At 38.1% G+C, this 18,442-nt stretch overlaps 1 long non-coding RNA gene across 1 annotated transcript in view; it reads right to left on the bottom strand.

The window, feature by feature from the left end:
• LOC128315522 (uncharacterized) overlaps nt 1–18,442 on the bottom strand; it is a 46,671-nt gene that overhangs the window by 2,159 nt on the left and 26,070 nt on the right. Inside the window, exon 2 of the long non-coding RNA XR_008298340.1 lies at nt 17,226–17,318. This is a non-coding gene — a long non-coding RNA (uncharacterized LOC128315522). The remainder of the gene's footprint in view (nt 1–17,225; nt 17,319–18,442) is intronic.

An 18,442-nucleotide genomic window follows, 5' to 3' on the forward strand; every position in this document is an offset into this window, starting at 1 on the left:
AACAGACCAGAAGGTTTATATGAGTCCTGTATGAATCACCAGTGTAATGAGAATTCTCATTTCACTGAGGTCATCCTTAGGCTTCATAGCAAAGGGTCTAAGTTACATGGTGGTTTTTCTTGTTCTTCTCGATTCTCACACTATTCTTGGCTGATATGGTGCACTTCCATGCCTTCAATGATCATGATTCAAAAATCATTCTCTCCATCTACATGACTCTTCTGTGGTTTTGGTCTTCAGTTGTGATTCAAATATCTGCTAGAAAGCTCCACTTGGGAATTCAAATTCAACAGGTACAAAAGTTTGTAATGATCTTTTCTCCCTCATATATGATTCATCTCTTGTTCTCCTTGTTTCTGTGAAAGGCACTACCATTCTCCCATTTCCAAAGCCAGAAACCTGGATGTCCTCCTTAACACCTCCCTTTTCATCACCATCCCTACCCTTCCATTATCACATCAGGTTGGTTCTGCCATCTAAACTCCAAATGTACTTCTAAACTCCCACAGGTAGTTTACAAAGCTATTCATACTTTGACCATTGCTTACCTATATTGTTCCATTTTTGTCACCTTCTCCTTTTGGATTTTATGTGCTAACCATTTTAAACATTTTTAGTGCCTTGAAGCACCTTCTTATACTATCTTTTGCCTCTGGACCTTTCTATAATTTGATCAAGTTTTCTGGAAGTCTCTTCACCTCTCTCTCTGCCCAGTGAATTCTTATTCATTCTCTAAAACTCAACTGAGATGTCACTTTTGGAAAGACTTGCCATAATCATAAGTATGGCCTAAGTTCCACTATAATAAATTCTCACAGTATCCCAGTAACTCCCAATTGTAGGAATACTTCATATGCATAGTTTACTATTCATTTTATTGAGAGCTATGTAATTTGTTTAAGTGGAGAGAAAGAATATGCCAAGGATAGAAAAAGTAAGTCATTTCTTCTGAAATTAATTTTTAAGCTTAACCCAATACAATCATCCCCAGTAGGGTGGATAAAATCATTCTAAAATTCATCTAGAGTAATAATTGACCAAAAACGAGCTTAAGAAGCTTTTTCAAAAAAGAAAAAGAAATGAAGGGAGATTGGCCTTAGCAGATATCTAAACCTATTAAAGATATAAATGTTAGAACACTGCTTAAAATCCTTCAATGGTTTGTCATTGCTTTAATGAAACTCACGAACAAAAACCTATCTGAGTTGTGTTTATTGGTAGAACCTAATTCCATCCAGAATCCTACCTACAAGGTAGTCTGGGAAGTGTAGTGTTACCTTCCAGACTATGCAGGAAAAAAAAGAGAAACTAGAAGGTGAAAGTGGATACTGAGTGCCAATCAGTCATATCCACCACAATACATCTCAGGACTTCGAATTAGTTTATTGGCTTTTTGTAACTTTCTTTTGAGGGGAGTCTTCTCCATGCACCTCTACCGTTCCCAAACATAACCTTCATAAGGATAAGAATTACATCTATTTTGTTCATCATTATATCCATAGTGCCAAACACATAGTAAACACCTAATAAATTTGTTTTATTAAAATTTAAATAAAAAAAGCCCTCACTGTGCTTTGAACTATTGGGCCCACCCCTTAAGGTAGTAATCCATTTTGGGGCACCTGGGTGGTTCAGTCAATTGAGCGGCCAACTTCGGTTCAGGTCATGATCTCAAGGTTCCTGGGTTCCAACCCCACATCAGACTCTGAGCTGACAGCTTAGAGCCTGGAGCCTGCTTCAGACTGTGTGTCTCCCTCTCTCTCTGCCCCTTCCCCACTCACACTCTGTCTCTCTCTGTCTCTCCAAACTGGATAAACGTTAACAAATTTTTTAGGTAGTGATCCATTTTGAAGTCTACATTTTAAGAGAAATAATAACAAGTTAGACTTGACTGCAAGAAGATGACTCTGACAATGAGAATCTCCATATACCACGTCATGTAAAGAAATACTTTAGCGAAAGACAGAAACACAAGAAAAATGGGAGTTCAGACTTCAATAATTTGGAAGTCTGTCACTTGAAGGAAGGAATAGACTGATTTTGTCACTTTAGATAATAGGACTAGTGCCAACAAATAGATGCTATAGGGAATCAGAGTTTAACTCCGGATCAGGAAGAATTGCTGCCCGACTACTCACTAGGAGGTGGTGAATATCTCCCCATGGGAAATGACCCTACTCAAGAATGTGGTTCCTCTACACTGGGTCTGGGTGGTGGCATGAGGCCTCTAGGATCTTAGGCTAAACTAGAAGTAGTATTTCTTCCAAATCCTTATTGAAATGCCCGAATATGCAAGTGCTGATGGCTCATTGCTTTGGGACTAAGATGAGTTATTCACGATCTTAGCCCATGACAAAGCCTTCAAAACACTTCCAAGCCGCAGCCTGGCTGAACTGTAGATCGAGAAATACAGTGGACTGTCATCAACTCACCTTCCAGTCATCCTACACTAACTAGGATTATCAGTGGGTACTTCACATGGCTCTTCACACCGTTATTTACAATACATTTTCAATTGTACTCATTTGCTATTCACCCCCATACTCTTTTGGTAGGAGGCTGATCTTCTTCCCCTCACCTTAAAAACAAGCAGAGGCACAGACACTTGAAGTAATTTTCACAAGGTCACTAAAAATTAGATGCAGGCTCTGGGACCTGAGCCCTATGCTTGAGTCACGCAGCACCCCCACCCCAACTCCTTCACCCCCCACTGCTGCTCTGCAAGAGACCTGGACCGAGTTTCAGGAAAACATGATGGTTAGCTTGATTTCTACTTTTCTGTTCATGCTTTTGAATGGGTAAAACAGTAATTGTTATCTTAAAACTTTTCTAAGAAATAAAGAAACTCAGTACCAGGAGCATAATTCTTTGACAGGATACTCATTTTGTAATACAATGCCTGGATTCTAATTACTCTGTCCTTGTTCTGTAAGATTTCAGAGACACATCGCTTTGCTGAGAACGATTTTAATAAATCTGTGTAAATGTGGTATTTTAGTGGAGAAGTTGATTGTGTTGATTCCTCCCATGTACAGCTTTAACCATGATGGAGCTGAATAGGGAATATTTCACAGAAGGACGCTTATATGAAGGGACACTTAGTTTGTAGCTATATGTGCGCTTCCATCTGCCCATTCGTGAATTATTCAGATAATATGGAACAGCACTGTTTAGGGGGTGTTTTGTTTTTTTTTTATAAATGGTGAAATTTAAATGAGTTCAATTCCCTGAAATAACTAAAAAAAGGAAACTCCATCAGCACCTCCAACACAGGCAAAGCTGGCCAAGGGCTGTATTTATCATCACCAGCTCTGCAGTGTTTTAAATTTTTTCCAAGAAAACTAAAGGAAGTTGGTATTCAAAGAAAAAAGACATAAAAAAATAGCTACTCAACTCTTAAAGGTATTATCCAACATTCATATCTTTATCCTCGTTGGAGGAAAGGAAATAATAGATGTTTATAGATGCTTAACTCTTTGGAGCCATGCTAATGATTCGAGAACAAAGCATGAACTGGATGTGTCCCCTTCCATAGGAAGCAGCTCTGAGAGCAACCACAATTATGCCCGCAGACCTAGACTCTCACCCCAAAAATGATTTTTAAATGTTTTGGAGTTAAGTAGGCATATCACACTAAGGTGAAAACCTTCCCGTAATAGCCCCGTTTAAAAAATCAGAATGATATTTATCTTTTGAGTCACACAAAACGCTATCCAAACAGTCTCTTCTATTAGCCTTTTTCAAAGAGTCAATGACACAATTTTATAAGTGTGACATTTAACTGCTCAGAGTGTGAAAAGCACCTTATAAGATTAAGAAAATCAGAGATCAATCACAATGACACATATGTTGAAGGGCAGTTTATTGAGATATTAATTTTGTGATGCTTTATTGTCTGTTTGCTACTTTGCTTGCTTTCTATTTTATCTGTCTGCCTATGAAACAATCAGAAGGAATAAGGAGGATTAGCCCTTTCTCAACAACCCCAAACTTGATAGCAAATAAGGATTTAAGTCCACAAGATCTGTGGCATTCTAAACTCCTACTGTAGAATTAAAAGATTTTGAAAATATCTGTCTTATGGAGGTGGTGGGTGAGGAATGGAGGTCTATGAGGTTGGGAGTAGGGATGCAGAGTGGCCTCCACTCAACATGCTTTCTCTAACCGGTAAAGCAGGTGGGCTTGAAGGAGGAACAGGGATGGGCCCCACCTGAGCAGTGGCATTGGGCAGTGGAAAGACAAAATGAGAACAGCTACCTCAGCATTCTAGAGACATGGCAGGACTCCCAGGGAAGGAATACCTGTATAGTGCACCTAGAGCAGCTAGATCCTGGGAAGGGAACCTCAATACTTGGCAAAGACCTCTTTGCCCCTTTGTTAAGAACAGCAGAACCATCATGGCACCTGGGTGGTTCAGTCGGTTGAGCATCCGACTTCAGCTCAGGTCATGATCTCAGGTGAGTTCGAGCCCCGCATCAGGCTCCGTGCTGACAGCTCAGAGCCTGGAGCCTGCTTCAGATTCTGTCTCCCTCTTTTTCTACCCCTCCTCTGCTCATGCTCTGTCTCTTTCTGTCTCTCAAAAATAGTAAATAAAAAATGTTAAAAAAAAAAAAAAAAGAAGAAGAAGAAGAACAGCAGAACCATCTATTTGCCTCCTAGGTGGTACCACTACATTCAGCAGTGACCATGAAGATCAAAGACCAGAGGGCTCTTCATGTAAAATCTGGCCTGAATAAGAATCTTTAGATCTTTGAGTAACTCTAGTGGGACTAGGGGAAAAGGAATCTAATAATGAGTGAGGTTGAATTTCCCATCATTACAGCAAAAAGATTTGGAAAATACTATACTTTATTTAAAGAATGAAAGAAAATGACACATTTTGCACCTTTATGTTGAAGTAAAGGATTTATGTGATATATAGATATATATATGTATTTCTTTCTTTTATATTATTAGGAGATTATAAACCAAAAGTCCAATTCTAATAATAATTCAATACCTTGGAGCTATGAATACCTTTCTTTATACTTAATTGAAATAATTTAATCTAAAATATTTAAATTTACAATGGAAAATAGTATTGCAATATGGTAATTAAATAAAAGAGGGAGAAATTGGAACAAAGCTTTTATTGTTCTTTATTGTAAATGTTGGCCCTTGAGGAAAAGCAGATTATTAAGACTGGTTTTTGTTATGTCTAATTTGCTCAAGAAAGTAGTGAACAACTTTTCAGGTTAGGTGGTTTGCAGCACTAGTTATCAGATGGTGATACTGACCCAACACTGCTTGGTTGCTACTTAAGGAAGGTCATAGAAATGTCATCTGTGGGGAGTATGGTGGAGTGTTGGTCTCAGGGGCAAGCGGCCATCATCCAGTGTCCTGAATAAAGAAACTCTGACATGCGTTACCCTAGGAAACTTGGTATGACCCTTTTTCCTCACATGAGCTGTGGGTCACACTGTTTGACCATCAGAGTTGGCACACAGACCTGCACTTCCATTTTGCTAATCGTTCTGGACAAACTTTATACAAAGACAGGGTGGGCAGGCATTCTGCTGTGTGCTTTGAGACACATTAGGCAAGAACCTTGCCCAAAAAACCCACTCTCACCAACCCCACAGCATGTAAGAGATACAGTATTGATGTCTTTGGATCAAGGCCCTTGATAAAATGCCTATATTTTCTAGAAAGATAATCCCTTTCTTTAAGGAATTTGAATTATTACCTTACTTCCATATAGACTGGAAATTTTTAAGTGCATATATTAGATGACCAAATATCAATAATGGCTATGTTAGAGGGAAAATTTCCTTCTCAGGGTTAAAAATAGCATAAAACTACCAACTACATTTTGTGAAGACATCTTTTCCTGCCTAAACAATATTAAAATGGTGAGGAGAACCCATAATAATAGTACCACCTCCTGAGAAGCACCTTCCACAGCCAGAGACATGGGCAGTCTTCAACCCCCCAGGATGGGGTCCAGCCTCCTGCAACGTCCTGGGGGTTACCAAGGGCTCCTTCTGCTCTAAGAGGGAGCATTTCTCACCTGAAGCAAGGATGGTGCCCTGTTGGGGGGAGAGGGCACATACCAGTAAGAAGGAGGATGATGGCGAAAAGCAGAAAATTCACATTTTCATAATTAATAAATTCATCAATTCATGTGAGACAATTACTCCAGTCTTAGCCCCGTGTGCAATTATTCTCACAGAAGGATTCCTGTCTTTTTAAATCATGTTTAAATAAATAATTATGTATAGGAACTAACATATTCACTAGTCAATTTGAGATGATGTAAATAAGCCCTTATCTTAAACTATTACTCATGCCTTCCCTTGCCTCGAATTTGAAGACAATTCTCCTAAAAGGTTTTTTGGAGCTTCAAATGATTAGCCTTTTGTCGCATTATTTTAAATCTTACCAAAGTACTAAGAAGAAAACACAGATAGCAACTAGGAGGGCAATGGCAGGATGAGACAGTTTCTGGGTCCCAAAGGAAAGGAGACAGTATAGCTTAGGGCGTGTATTCACTTCCTAGGGGCTGCCATAAAAAAGGGTCACCGACTGGGTAGCTTAAAAGAACAGAAGTTTATTGTCCAGTGTGAAATCACGGTGTCGGTAGGGCTGTCTCCCTTCCTTGCCTCTTCCTAGCTTATGGTAGCTAAGCAATCCTTGCTTATGGTAGCCATGGCAGCCAGACGCTCCTTGGCTTATAGAGGCATTATTCCAATTCTCTATCCTCACATGGCTTTCTTCCCTCTGCACACGCCTGTCTCTGTCCAAATTTCTTCTTTTTATACAAACATGAATCCTATTGGATTAGGGCTCATCCTAATATACCTCATTTTATAACATATTTTATATAATAACCTCATTTTAACTTGATTACCTCTCTAAAGACCCCATTCCCAAATAAGATCACGTTCTAATACAGACGGTTGTGATATTCATATACTTTTTTCAGGGGACGCAATTCAACCCATAACAGGGATGTCAATGTCTACCAAATAAAAATCTGAATTGCAAAAAAAAAGAGAGAGAGAGAGAGAGAGAGAGTGAGAGAGAGGAAGGAAGGGAGTAAGGAGGGAGAGAGGGAGGGAAGGAGGGAGGGAAAGAAGAAAAAAAAGGAAAGAAAAAAAAGAAAAGGAAAAAGAAAAAGAAATCAAAGTATAACCACACTACACCACTAAACACTGCTAAGGGAAGAAAATAAAAGCAGAAAATGTCTCAATGAATATGGATGGCAAGATTAAAAACATGCAATACAGTTCTGAAAAGCTGCCGGTAGATTCACACAGTGTAGAATAGGGAAGGTGTGCTGCTAAAAAGGAAATAGGATAACAAGAAAAGGCAGTGGCAGAGGCAGACTGCCTGCTCACACATTTACGAAGGGCTCGATTGGGATGAATGTTTAGTATGTGTAGTGAAAAGTCAGCCTAAGTCGGGGTACCTGGGTGGCTCAGTCAGTTGCACATCTGACTCTTGATTTTGGCGTGGGTCATGATCTCGCAGTTAGTGGGTTCGGGCCCCATGTCAGGCTCTGCACTGGCAGTGTGGAGCCTGCTTGGGATTCTCTCTCTCTCTCTCTCTCTCTCTCTCTCTCTCTCTCCCCCTCCCCTGCTTATGCTCTCTCTCTCAAAATGAATAAATAAATAAACTTAAAAAAAAAAAGAAAAGTCAGCTTAAGTTTACCCAAGTTGCTCAAACATCAAATTGTATTTGTACCCTGTGGTTTAGATTAATATTTCCTTTAAAAAGCAGGTTTTTGAAATATTGATATCTAACTGGAAATCATGGACTTAGTAAGCTTAACTATGAATCAGAAACACTGAACACAAATTTTAGTTTTATTATCTATAGTGAACCCCTGGATTACCCTGGTTTATTCAGGTGGGCCCTAAATCCCAAAACAAATGTCCTTATAGCAGTAAGACACAGACACAGAGGAGAAGATGATGTGAAGACAGAGACAGACATTGGAGTCAAGGAATGCCAACAGACACGAGAAGCCGGAAGAAACAAAGAAGGCATCCTCCTAGAGCCCCTGAGGAATGTGGCCCTGTCAACACCTTGATTTGGGAATTCTAGTCTCCAAAACTGTGAGGAAATAAATTTTTGTTGTTTTAAGCCACCGAGTTTGTGGTCATTTGGCAGCCGTCGGAAGCTAATACTTAATTGTTTGTGTAGTTTTGAATAAAGCCACTACAATCGACTTTAGGAGCATCAATTCTGATGGTCCCGGGTTGGTTTGAAGACTATCTCACAATGTAGCTTGTAATTCACACTATTAGACTTCTGTGCCTATGAGATACATCACCAGATACAAACAAAAATGAAAAGCAAGCAGAATAATACTCATTAATTTAAGAATATTTATGGAGAACCTACTAAGTGTTCAAGGTGCTGGGGAAAAGCCATAAAGTCCCAGCCCCGATCAAGTCGGGGCCCCCAGAAAGTGAGAAAATAGACAGATGAAAGTTAATATCTCAGGCAGGAATCTGTGCACTGAAACGCAGAAGTAGAATCGATTCATTGAAGTGGATGGGATGAGGATGCCGGGAGCTACTTTAAGTAGGATGGTCAGGAAAGGTCTCTTCGAGGACTCATATTAGAGCAGAGACCTGATAAAAGTGAGAGGGTGAGCCAAACACACATCTTGGGAAAATGGTTTCCAGGTAGAGAGGCCATCGAGTGGTCCAGCAGAGGCAGATATGAATTGTCTTGTTTGTGTAACACCAGGTAGGTCAGAGAGGCCCTAACTGGAAAGAGGGGTCAGAGGTGACAGGGATATGGACTTTTAGGCACAGTAGGGGCTTGGAATCCATTCTCAGTGTGGTGGGGTAGGGACCAGCCTCCGTCTCCAGCAGGAAAGTCATTTGCAGGTAATTCTTCCTCTTTACCCAGCAGCTCACCTCATCCCAACTGTGGAGCCGCCAGTCAGTTACCACTCCCAGTTCCAAAACCTGCTGCACGCAGACCAGACGTGGTGTCCCTAGATCCCATGCCTCAGAACCCTTCCAATGGCCTGATTTCTTTCCAGTAGGGGTCTGAAGAAGCCTGATTATTAAGTGAAACTTCCCTTTTACCAACTGATTGGAGGGTTATTTAGCAGCCGGGAGCCAGAACAACAACAACAAAAAATGGTGAGTCAGGCTTTGAATCCATTTTCTCAGAGCCTAAAATGCTCTGCTGAATGAATTACAGAATTTAGGGGAAAGTAAGATAAAGAGAGTTAGTTCTGGAACAGGAAGGTCTGATTTTTTTCCCCCACAATTTGAGCACCATTTGTTCTAGAGACTAGGCTTAGAAAATGCTAGAACAGCCTTTAGTCCCTGGTACTGATCTCAAGGAAGGTAACCCAGACCCCTTCTCACAGGACAACCTGACCCAATCCAAAAGATCTATGGAAAAATTCCCATCTTCCATAATAACCACTTCATCAAATTGTGTCTACAAACAGGAAATGCATATGAGCACATTTATTCAGCATTCCATCAATATTTAGAAAGCACCTACAGATGCAAACACAAATCAATGAATTAGCCAAGCTTTTGTTGTCACTCCAGTTGTGCAAAAAAAAAAACAAAAACAAAAACAAAGAAACAAAAACAAAAACAAAACTACTCAAGGGGATGATTTATATCTCATCTAGATTGAAGATCCAAGTCACAGCACCAAGTAAGGCAGAAAACCACTGTGCAAGGTTTGAGTAAAGGATTTGTGAAAATACAGTGTTTTGAACCCAAACTGATCTCCCACCTTCAGCCTAGAGGCTGGAGAGGCCAGGAAGGGTTGGAAACAGAAAATTTGAGGATTTTGTGGTTAATGTGCTATATGACCCACCCCTAAAGAAGGAAAACTGGGGAGTTTGACTAATGTCCCCTGCACACTGAGTGTCGCTCAAGATCTGGTGTATCAGTGAATGCAAAGGGAAGAAGCGGGCTGGCCAGCTGCTCTGATACTGGAGCCAAGAGGTCAGTGCACTGGAAGTTAGCTGTGTTCTCAAATATTTTCTGGGAAATGGTTACACGAGTGCGTCCTTGCATGTGGGCCATGAGAGGGAGCCTGTCCAAAGTGACCCTAGCAGGGACACAGACCACCATACTCCCCGAGGCTAAAGAAGAAACCACAGGTGAGCAGCTGGCAGAGATAAAATGTCCCACAACAGACACTGTGGTAGAGATGTCCCCAGTGATGGGGGAAGATGGTCCTGGGAGACATACAGCTTCAAATACCTCCCAAGCTCAAGGAAAATTCATGTTAAGTAAGGCTTTTCCTCCCCCTTTCTCCCTTTTTTTCTACACAACTCTGATCTGGGAGGGGTCAGAAATGGAGGCAGCAAGATAGGGATGAGTAGAAGGCCAGCCAGGGGAGAGTGGAACAGCCACCCTCCTACTGTTCGCAGCCAGCCTGCAGGAACCCTGATGTGGGAAAAGAGAGAAGCTGCTGGTGGGGTTCAAGCACCACATATTTCTGTCATGGAATTGAGATTGTCGTTGTTACCCGAATATGATTAGAGAAGCCTGTGACTTTCTTTAAGGTAAGTAAGACTTACCCTAAATTTCTGTCAGACAGGGGAAGATTCAAATCCATGGAATTTAATAATAAAGTTACTTTTAACTAAACCCATGGATTTTACTGGTTCAGTTTATGGTTATATTACTGGTCAACTATAAAAAATTTTTAAAATTTTTCTGATTGTCCATTTCCAACAGGAAAAAAAGAGCTAATATATTATTAATCTATATGATTTGCATACACTTCTCATTATTAGTAGGGACCCACTTTATTTCAGTATTGCCAGAGTATGGTCATTTGGAGGAGAGCATGTGATCATCTAAATCAGCAAACTATTTTGTAACACAGTAGAACTTAAAAAAAAAAAGACTCTTCATAAAATGTAGCTGTTTCTGTTTAAGGACGTGAATTCAAATTCTGTATTAATGACTAATAACAATAGCTATTATTTAGTCTATGTTTTCTAAGTCATTTAGATATATCATCTAATTTGATTCTCAGAACCACCCTATGAAGTAATAATTATTAGGTTATATCTATCATGCACTTAATTGTATGTTCATGTAGGTACACACATCTTCTCAATGGACAATACATAATGTTGGGTACACACTAAAAGGTTATTTCTCAATGACCTTCCTTATTCATTGTGCAGTCTGTTTATTTTTCTTCTCTCATGACTCACCTTTATTGAGGAAGTGTTCAAACTTTTCACAGAAACCTTTCTTTTTTTGTACTCCAATGTCATTAGTTTATATAATACTTAACCAAATCTTGAATTATTAAAGGAACAAGTACAATAGGTTTAGTTTCAGGTTTCATAGCAAACACAACTGACTTGTAATCACACACTCTAATGAAGGGAAGACATGTTAAGCTTACTAGCAGAGGGTTCAACATTCTGTGGGCATCCATCAGGAGAGTGAATGGAAGGAGTGGTGTATGTCAGTTAATTCAACAAGTCAGATCAGAGGAAGTCATTTAAGACTCTAACATTGAAAATATTAGTATCTATTTTTTTCTTGGCTTTTACCCTGCATGAAGGAGTTCAGCTTTATGAAATACTCCATCTGAAGGAGTTCAGCTTTATGAAATACTCCATCTCTCCAAAAATTTCAGCTTCTCTGTGAGGGTATTTCATATGTCTTAATGAATGAGTCTCATCAGTTAATGCACATACATAACAGAATATAAATCACACATATGCCACTTGAAAGATTATGAAATGAGCACATTCATTTAACTGGATAAAAGAAGAGAATATAACTTAAATCCCAGAAGACCCCCTGTACTCCACATCTCTACCTCCTTTCGATTCTCCAGAGGTAGGCACTATCCCCTTCAACTTGTCTAAAACAGTATCAAATCTCCATACTGAGCTCTTTATTTCAGTTATTAAAGTTTTCAATTTCACAGTTTACTTTTGATGTTTTTATTTATTTATTTTGAGAGTGACAGAGACAGTGTGAGCAAGGGAGGGGCAGAGAGAGGGGGAGAGAGAGAGAATCCCACACAGACTCTACCTGTCAGTGCAGAGCCCAATGTGGGGTTCGAACTCACAAAATTGTGAGATCATGACCTGAGCCAGAACCAAGAATTAGACTCTTAACCGACTGAGCCACCCAGGCATCCCTGCCTTTGATTTTTTTAACATAGCCTCCTGGTCCTCTCCTGAAACTCTCCATTACATCATGTCATTCCTTGAACTTATTAATCACAGATATTTAAAATTCTGCATCTGAAGACTCCAAAAATATAGATCTTCTATGGGTCAGTTTGTATTTTCTGTTTATTCTCTTGGCACTTAGTCATTTCATGTTATTTCCTATTATTCCTGATAATTTTCTTTAACTGAATGTCAGATATTGGATATGAAAAAATCTAAATAAAATTTAAGGTTTGTAATGGTGATTTTCCTTCTGTCAAACGATTAGAGTAAGGACAGCTCACCTTAATTGGGGCTTCTCCATCACCAGCTTCTCCTGTTCCCAACATATAGCATTTTCTGGGTCCCAGCTGAAAGCTAGGGGCTGTCCTCATTGGTAGATTTGGAATCCATATTTTTTACTTCCAGTATCATAAGACTGTTAGAAGTTCCCAATTTTCAGGTTCTCAGGGATGCTCATAAATTGGTAAATGCTGTAAAATGTAAAGCTGGGCGAATGTTGGCCTCGTATTATTGTGCCTTTCTTCTCTCTGAGAGTTTGGCCTCCTAAGCCACAGCCACCTTGGTAGGTCTCTGACCCTTTCAAGTAGATATTTTATAATATTTTATCCAGCATTTCTAGTTGTTCTTGACAGGAGTGTTCGTGAGCAAAAAGCTAATGGAATAAAAAAAAAATATGCCTGTTGTTATTTGTGATTTCTCATGATTTTTCTCAAAATACAAGTTTTCTAGTGTTTAAAAACACATTTTATGCAGTGAGTTGTACTTACATTGAATCCCGATTCATCATCTCATGGTTCTGTTCTCATTGGAGTTGAGGGGGGAAAAAAAGTAAAAATCCTATTCTTAACAGCACAAACACTTATTTGGGAATTTCTGTTTATTTCTCAAAGTGGAATTCATTTCCAAATGTCTTGCTCCAGTGCACAGCCTGCAAAGTGATTAGGTTTAAGTGTCAAAAAAAAAAGCAGACTTAAGGATCCAGTCAGTCTCCTGACAGGCAGGTGAAGCCCAGTCATTCCTTGTGTTTCTGCCATTCTTGATTAGTGGGTTTACTAGTACACTCTCTGGTGGGAGCCTTCAAGCATTTTATTAGCTATGCCAGAACTTTTAAACCAAGCATTAGGAATGGCCTTGAATTTATCAAGTTCAAAGCAAGAAATAGTACCTCATTCGAAACTAACAAAGTGCCAAAAAAGCGCCTCACTGATACTTTCCTGTGCTTTGCTGTTTTCCTTTTCTGTGCTTTTTATCTCTGTCAACCAACTTTCTTTTAATTATTTGTTCCCACAAAAGTGACAGAATTGGGTCATTCCAAATTCTATGCAGCAGATAAAACAGCTCTTGTGCAAGCCAGAGAAGGAAAAGCCTTTGAATCCCAGGTGCTTTCAATAGAACAAAATTAACATTCAAGGCTGCACTTGGCTAGATAGTGTGCCTCTTTCAGTGAGCAGAAAAATTAGGGTGTTTATTTATAGCTCTTTGAAAAGAGCAGTGTCCATTTTTGATCCAAAAAAAAAAAAGGTTCTCTTTCCAGCTTGACATATTTTTCTTTTAGACCCGTACTCTTTCCTAAATTAGTATTGATTGCCAATTACAGCACTGGTGTAAACTCAAATGTCTAGTGATATGACAACCTTATTTAATATAGCAATAAAGCATAAGGATAATCTATTTTATTTAGTTCAGCATACTTTTGTGGAGTCCTTATAATGTTCAAAGTCACTTTTCTAGAAGGTTTTGAAGGATGAAAAGGTAATAAAACAATTCTTCATCTTAAAGAACTTACAATAATAAGAGGCTTAATGTAATTGAAATAACATGTAGAAACAAAGGGCTATAATACAGAGCGGAAGGTGATTATTTTTGTTTGGTAACAGAAATGAAGGATGTAGGAGGTAAAATTTCAGCTGGATCTTAAAAAGGTAGGTAGGATTTTGCAAACTCATCTTCACAGTCACTTTTCCATGAAGCATTTCTTGATACTTCCCATCTTCACAGTCACTTTTCCATGAAGCATTTCTTGATACTTCCCCATCTTCACAGTCACTTTTCCATGAAGCATTTCTTGATACTTCCCTGAAGTACCATGTACCTCCCCTACCACACACACACACATACTCATGCACACATGTATGCAGGCACACACACACACACACACACACACACACACACACAAACACTTCTTTTATGCCCTACTCGTCCCCTACATCTACCCTAGGACCTATAACTTACTTGTTTAAGGGTATACCTCATCTAACTAAACTGTAAGTGCCTTAAGGGGCCCTCAGAAACTGACATGGGCTAGGACTGTTCTGGCCCAGAATAAACATTTATAAAACATTAATCAATGGAAAGATTAAAAAGAAAAGAGACTGAAGAGTCCAATTTCATAGTTCCTATTATAGATTGGGATCCTTAGGATGTGGACTGATTGCACATTAAAATCACCTTGGACACTTTTGTAAAAAAAAAAACATTTTATTATGGAAAATTTCAAACATTTGCAAAGTAGACTGAATAGTATAATGAACTCTTTTGTACTCACCACCCAATTTCAATAATTATTAAGGTTAAACTTCTTTCATCTGTGCCTTCACACCATCCTACCCTCTCCTCCATATCATGTTAGCATTTTGAAGCAACTTGGAAAGCTTTTTAAATAAACACCGATGCTTAGCGACTCTACCTTAAATGGTTTGGTGTGCAGTTTAGGCTCCTTGGGTGATTCTATGTGCACCCAGGGTTGAGAATCTCTGGTCCAGAAGAGCATGAACAAGGGTAGGTAGAGTACCAGAGTTAAGAAATTTCAGGGTGAACTCAAGGGTTGGTGAATTTTCCTGTCGCAGAGCCTATTTTATGTCTGAGATAATAAGAGAAGTGGCAAAAAAAAAAAGTCCAGGTGAGTGAGGGAGGAGGGGAAAGTAGTGTCATATGTTGTACAGATTTGGATTTTACACTAGAGCTTATCAGCATCATCTTCACCACCATCATCAGCATCTTGAACTGATTGTTAATATCACAGATAGGAAAGCTAGATACTAAGTAATTGAATGACTTAGCTAAGCATGTGTATGGAATTAACACTGAGTATCAAACAATTAACCTAAGACCTCCCATTTCCAGGAAATCTCAGATTTTGCATGGTTTTCACAATGGTTTTTAGTAAAGGAATTATTTCACTAAAACAAATTACAGGGTGTAAGTTTAGTATATAGAAGTGGATAGGTATCATGGGCTTAAAAAGCAGAGGCTCGGAAAAGACCCAACAACCAAAAGAAAATAGTAACTACCACCCAGACATTGAACTCTTTGGGGCTCTTATCTTACCTCTTTTACCTACTAAGTTCTATTTAGTACTAGCACTTTATTTACTTTCTCCACTCAGAGTTCTTAAGCAAATTTTTTTGTATTCTTCATACTTTTTTTTACTTATTTCACAGTTAATATGGGCTATTATGTATGTATTTGATGCTTCTTTGAAAAATGCATGACAACAAATTGGTGAATTAAAGTTAATTGTAAATTTGTAATCGTAACATTTCAGCCATGAGAAAGTTCCGTCTTTAAGAAAATTTAGTCATAATAGACTTAAAACTTATAATCAGAATAGAAGGAATAAATTTATATACCACTAGATATTGTTAAATCAAGGTGTTTTTGAGGTACTGTTAATTTCAAAATAGCCAAAAAGAGAATGTTTCCTTCACATCTGTTTCTACATGTAACCTCATATCAAGAAACACTACAAAAAGAAATAAAACAAAAGTGTGTTCTTCAAAAGCAGTTTTACTCTTAGAATATAAATCAACAAATATTTATTGACCATGTATTATGTACGAATTTAAATTTTCTTGTTTCTTCTCAGTATTTTCAAAAGTCATTCAAGTTATGCGTTTTGCATGACCAATTAAGTATTTGAGCGATATTATGGCTTTGCCATTTTGTCACACTCAAGGATAAAATAATTCCGTTTTCATACTGTTACTTCATTCATGCTTTCAGACACCAAAAAGAAAAAAAGCAGGGCAACATGACAAGCAAAACAAAAACAGATTGCTTACAACTTGCAGTGGTGTCTTAGACTTGCATAAAGCTTTACTTCCTTCAGTTTTTAACCAGTAGGGTGTTCTCAGAAATGTCCTTTTAAATGGCGTATTTTATCAGCCTGGACGTCATTTGATAATCCATGCTTTAAGTGTTTTGAAACCTTTGGATGAAAACAACGTGATGACAGACTTTTTGTTAATGTGCAAAGGAGTATTTTGTTGCAAGTGCCCTTGTTTTGAAATGCTCCCAACAGTACTATTACTGCTTCACGTGATGGTGGTTTTAGATTCAGATAAACAATTCAGAGAGCGGCAGATGCACTACCTTTATCTGCTTTTTCAAAGCTTAAAGCAGATGAAAATATCAATTAAAACTCATCCTCCTTTAGAATCTACCGTTAACTGGAGGAAATAATGATTGCAATAAGAATCGGCAATCTTTATGTCACCATCAGCTATAGAGTAGGATTCTATATAAAGGAGTCTGTCTGGGATCACATCTTATAAGCTTAGTTAGTGCAGTATTTCCTCTGTGCATTAGAAGAAATGAGATTGTGTGAGTGCAGAGGCAGATTCACCTGGAGGTTAATGAAGCTTAAGATATAGCATTCTTCATGTCCACTAGCCCTTTCTAAGGTTCCCGGAAGGCCTCAGCAATGTATTCAATTAATTCTATGTTTTGTAACATTTGTAAAATTAAGCTATTGTAACTACAATTGCTTAAGATTACACTCTCTTCCCATTTGACATCCCTTTCCCTTTTGAAACACTCCAATAGTACTATTAAGGTATCATTTACAAGTTCAAGGGACTAGGACTTGATATCTTTAGATGGCCATTATTCAACCTACCATGTTTTTTCACCTGGATAAAATGCTTTGAGAATCAACATCCATTATTTGAGGTGTCAATGAGACCTAAAGGGGCTGAAAAGGGAAATGAATTAAAATACATAAGGCATGGACGTGTCGTCATTGTTGAATATTGTGTACCTGTGTAACATAGTTGCGTCCTATCCTGACTAGGTGACTGACTCCTTCAAGGATGCAGATTTGTCTCTGTCCTCTGACTTCCATTTAGTGGCCCTGGAAACATTTTGCCCAATATGAAGTTCAAGATCTTCTCAGAAGTAACGGTCTTTAATTGCTATGACACCACATTGTTATAACACCACTCAAAAGAATGCAGATTCCAAGTCATGTGTTATTCTCTTTAGTCATAATTGTAGGATTTCATTATCAGTATCAAATATAAAACAAACAAATGTACACATGTGTTATTTATCGTATGTTTCTGATAGAGCATTTGTTTATAAAGCCGTGGCTCAGTGTTCACTTAAAGAAGGGTACAGTTTACAAAACCTTTCAGCAGCCAAAATGGTATATTGTAAATTTATAATAGGTTGAGAAATCATATCAACAGATGGATAACACAATATTGCAGTTATATTTAAGTCTCTCTTGGAAAAAATGTTAGGAATTGCCTGTTTATATGACATTATCACAATTTAAAATCATATAAGCATTTCAGAAGTGTCTTGTGAGTGTCAGTATATAGTCACTATTGAGTATTTACTTTGTGTAGTTCATGAAGAGAATGTTTAAAAGTCCGCCAATTTCTTTTGGCACAGAATTTTATTCAATCATTTCCACCAAGAGATAAAGATGCTAAGGATAATTTTGGTATTAGCCTAAGAAAGTATAATTTAGTTGTAAATAATTTAGATGCAAATACATCACAAAATAGTCTTTCAGTGCTTTAAAGTTCAACATAACTCATTTGAAAGCAATAAACTGATACTCATGCAACATTTCCCAAAATGTCTCTTGAAAAACTAATTTTATGGTTGGTAATAAGTAGAATGTAAAAACAGTTCTTTATTACAGCATTACTCATAATAGCCAAGATGTAGAAGCAACCTAAATGTCCATTGATAAATGGATAAAGCAGATGTGGTATCTATCTATATCTATATCTATATCTATATCTATATCTATATCTGGTATATATATATATGTGGTATATATATGTATGTATATATACATATATATGTATATATACATACATATATATGTATGTGTATATATATAATGGGTTATTACTCATCCATAAAAAAGAATGAGATCTTGCCATTTGCAACAACACAGATGGACCTAGAGGGTACTCTGCAAAATGAAATAAGTCAGACAGAAAAAGACAAATACCATAT

The sequence above is a fragment of the Acinonyx jubatus genome, chromosome B2 (assembly GCF_027475565.1).
Source record: "Acinonyx jubatus isolate Ajub_Pintada_27869175 chromosome B2, VMU_Ajub_asm_v1.0, whole genome shotgun sequence".
NCBI classification, from domain to species: domain Eukaryota; kingdom Metazoa; phylum Chordata; class Mammalia; order Carnivora; family Felidae; genus Acinonyx; species Acinonyx jubatus.